Here is a 4,622-nt window from a genome sequence, read left to right on the forward strand (position 1 = left end):
GGGGTGTAGCCACCGGCTTGGGGTGGATATCCCCCTGGTTGAGATGGGTATCCTGGATAGCTCATCTTCAGAACCTGGAGGTGAAATTATGTTGTGGTTTGTTATTGTGATGTACACTTGAGAGCCACAAAATTATGATAAGATCCTTTTGGTGGGCTACCATTCATCTAAACATTTGTTGCTGGAATTACACAGCTGTTAAGGTGTCTTTGTGTTATCCCATAACTAAACAAAATACCCAGAGCTGCATGTCAGTCAGCTGTGATGAGGAAAACCCCAACAGGCAAATTGCCAGTTAAGTTCTTCCACACCGAATTCATCCAGCCATGTCTTTATGGACCTTGCTTTTTTGCACTGGGGCACAGCCATGCTGGAATAGAAAGGGCCCTTCCCCAAACTGTTTCCACAAAGTTGGAGGCATAGTGCTGTTCAAAATGTCTTGGTATGCTAAAGCATTAAGACTGCCCTTCGCTGGAAGTAAGGGGCCTAGCGCTCCTTCACCAAACTTCACAATGCAGTCAGGCAGGTAATGTTCTCCCAGCATCTGCCAAACCCAGGCTCACCCATCTGATTGCCAAACAGAGAAGTGTGATTTGTCACTCTACAGAACCCATTGCCACTGCTCCACAGTCCAGTGGCAGTGTGCTTTACACCAGTGGTCCCCAACCCCCGGGCCGCGGACCGGTACCGGTCCGTGGATCAATTGGTACCGGGCCGCACAAGAACTCATTAATTATTTCCGTTTTATTTATTATCTGAGTCTGAATGATCTTTTATTTTGAAAAATGACCGCATTCTCTCGGTTACACCTCGGTCACTTGAGCGCCAAAACTGTCGCCATGACTGTGCAAGAAGAAGATCAACTGCTGGAGATCGCAAATGACGGCGGCCTTAAAAGTATGTCTCGAACAACTCTACCGGTGTTCTGGATTAAAGTCATGAGCGCCAAAACTGTCTTACTTGTGCGACATATTCAGCCTGCTCAATGAACTCAATCTGTCACTTCAGGGGAAAATGACAACTGTCTTCAAGTTGGCAAATAAAGTAGCTGCATTTAAAGCCAAACTGGATTTGTGGGGACGGCGCGTCAACAGAGGCATTTTGGACATGTTTCAAACATTAGCGGGGATTTTGGGTGAGACTGAGCCTGAGCCTTCATTCTCCCAGCTGGTGCACGATCACCTGTCTTTGCTTTTAAAAGAGTTCGAGCGCTACTTCCCAACCACAAAGGACCCACGAACTGCCAAGGAATGGATCCGCAACCCATTTGTCAACAAACCAGGTGAATCCAGCAGGTCTGTGCAACAAGAAGATCAACTGCTGGAGATCGCAAATGACGGCGGCCTTAAAAGTATGTTCGAGACAACAACTCTGTCGGTGTTCTGGATTAAAGTCATGACAGAATACCCTGAGATCGCCACCACAGCACTGAAAACCCTGTTGCCATTTCCGACATCCTATTAATCACCCCCCCCCAAGTGATAAAAAGGTTGGGGACCACTGCTTTACACTATCCAAATCTTGGCATTGGACTTGGTGATGTGAGGTTTGTATGCAGCTACTCGGCCATGGAAACCAATTCATTGAAGCTCCCGCCACACAGTTTTTATGCTTATATTAATGCCAGTGGAAGTTTGGAACGCTTCAGCTATGGAATCAGAGCATTGGTGACTTTTACACACCATGCACCTTAGCAGTCATTGACCCTGCTCTGTGACTTTGCATCTATATCTTACAAATAGTATACTGAAAACTTTAAGCTTACAGCCAAAGATAATACTACTGAGCTGAGCTTTCCTAAGATTTTAGATTAATTACCCTGAAAATAAAACTGCCCGGATCTAAAACAATAACAAATTAATCACTTGAATCCGTCTTGATCCTTTCCATTGTTATGGCAAAGTTGTCTTATCATGATTCAGTGAATGCAAAATGAAACTTGATACCAATTCTGTAGGTTGATACACATTTATTCCTGCATAGGTTTAAGGAAACGTCTGTCACACAGGAAAGAAACTATCTGGTTCAACATCCATACAAGGACATACTTTTCATTAAAGACTTGAACACAGAAGTTTGTCTAGTTTTATAAGCACACAAATAACTATATAAAAAAAAACCTGCATGGCAACAATCAGTATATTAATAAGGCTTCCATCGCACCATTCACCGTGACTTTACTGCCTACTTAAATGTGACTTGCTGAAGGATGTTTGACTGGTAACACACCCCTGTGGCTACTCAGCTTTCTCAGCTGGACAGGATGCACAAGCGTTACCAGAAAAACCAGACTGTAGGGTGGAGTCAGCTAAAATGGGCCACTTTTTGGTCAATTGTTTTGAAGACTATAAACTATGCTATGGATAAAATGTAAAGATTTTCTAAACTGCCATGAAACTCAAATATTTATTTGTTAAAAATAAATTATTGGAAATTGGAATTATGAGTTAGAGTGTCAGCTGTTCAGCTAAAATGGGCCAATGTTAATGGAAACAGTTTTTTCAGCTAAAATAATTTTAACAGTAAACAATGTCTTTTGTGTGCCACAGTGACACTGTAAAACATTTGATGGAATAAAATGCTGAGCATATAATTTATTTAAGAATGCAATCAAACATGAACTAGTGTGTGTGCATGTCAGTGTGAGTGTGTGTGGGGGGCACTTGTGTGTGTGCCTGTCTGTGTCTCTGCTTTCCATGCCCACATCCAACATTTTTCAGATTTTCAAAGTATCAAAAATATTAGAACATCACTGACATAAAAAAAAAACTCAAGAACACCAAGCATGTCAACTTTCCTGGCTTAGTCTTAATATCTTATCTAGTTAAGTCTCTTGAGGTCTTGTTTTGCATTTCCTTTAAATGCAGTCGTCATGGATGTAACCACCTGCATCATAGCTGCTATTATGACTTTTTTCTCTCATCTATTCTCTCACTTTTCCCCTTCTCTGTCTGTCCTGCCATACAAATTTGCTATGCCATGCTCACTTACCATGCAATTTCTTTGAGAGACTAATCAACACTCTGCCCTGCCCACATCAGCAGCCGGAGACTAATCAAAACTGTTTACATGTCAAGTGGTGTTGCAGCAACAGTGAGAGGTCAGTCACTGTGACAGGCTGTAAAATTTTAAAGAACTAGGACACCCTAGTCTGATTTGGGTCATTTTAGCAGAATCCACCTTACACCAGGACCCACAAAAGGTATGAATGCATCCTTGTAAAAGTCCAGCTTTGTTTACTACTGACATAAGGATAATTCCAGAAAACACTGACATCTAATAATAGTATTTTCTTTGCATTTTCAAACATGACCCGTTCAAGTGTCCAACTGGCTTTTCATAATGTCCCCTATAAACTTCTTGGTTTATAAATTAAAATAGTAACCAAAGGACTGCTGCTGTTATTATACTGTGCATCATTTTTACAGTCTGACACGTTAAAGAACGCGCATGTGCACATCTAGTCTCCTGAACAGTGGAAAGCAGCAAAACCTCTAATATGTTTGAGGTTCAGGCCTGCGACTTCTCGACTCGCCAACTAGCTATGTAGCTACGACATTACAGTCTTCATATAGGCACCAGGAAAATAAGGCGTAACTATGTAATGCCCATCCGCTATCGAGCCTAATGTGCCATTTCACCCCAGCTTCACCTTTGATGCCCGAGCTTTGCCACCCTGCTGTACTTAGCTAGTTAAACGTTAACGACATAATCCTCTCAGAAGCTAACGTAAATGCTTAGTAATAGCGGTATTAACAGGTTAGATATTAACACGTTTGATAGGTTGGATATGATGCCATTTCAAGTATCAGTATGTTTGTAAGACTACATTTGAAAAGTCCAGTGCTTTTTGCTGTTGAGCCATCGTCAAACTGCTCATTTGGGGCCGTTTAATTAGGGGAAGCTTATTTCCTACATTCGATAGTCAGAGTAAATAAGCTAACAGACACCGAAAACTTTATGCGAACATACTGATTACCTTCGTAGTCACATGCAACGCAGAACCGGAGTATTATTTTGCGAACATTTAACGATACAACCTAAAAAGTAAAGACTGAAGCAACTTACTTAACAGACGCGGAGTTGAGATCGAGGAATAGACGAACCGAGGAAAGACTACGTGTGGGTGTGTTCTTCCGCCAATGCAGTTGGCAAACAGCTTTTACAGGACAGTGGGTGTGTCCTCGGCACTGTTCCTTCTTTTAACATTAAATAGGTGGACAGGATTTACACTTATGATATATGCAATTACATTTTGACTAGACAGACATACACACACACACACACACACACATATATATATATATGAGAAGAGGAAAGGCAGGAGTATAGGTCTGAGAATAGGGACTCCTAACGTTGGCACAATGACAGGGAAAGGTAGAAAGCTGGCGGACATGATGGAGAGATGGATGTGCTAAAAGAGGACATGAAGTTATTAATTGGGGTGAGAGTAGAGGATGCCGAGGAGAGAGTTAGGTGGAAACAGATGATTCGCTGTGGCGACCCCTAACGGGAACAGCCGAAAAAAGAAGAAGTACATATATACATATACTGTGTGTATACTGTATACATATATATATATATATATAGTGTGTGTGTGTGTGTGTGTGTGTAACATCACC

The sequence above is a fragment of the Monopterus albus genome, unplaced genomic scaffold, assembly GCF_001952655.1.
Source record: "Monopterus albus unplaced genomic scaffold, M_albus_1.0 scaffold69.1, whole genome shotgun sequence".
In the NCBI taxonomy this organism is placed as follows: Eukaryota; Metazoa; Chordata; class Actinopteri; order Synbranchiformes; family Synbranchidae; genus Monopterus; species Monopterus albus.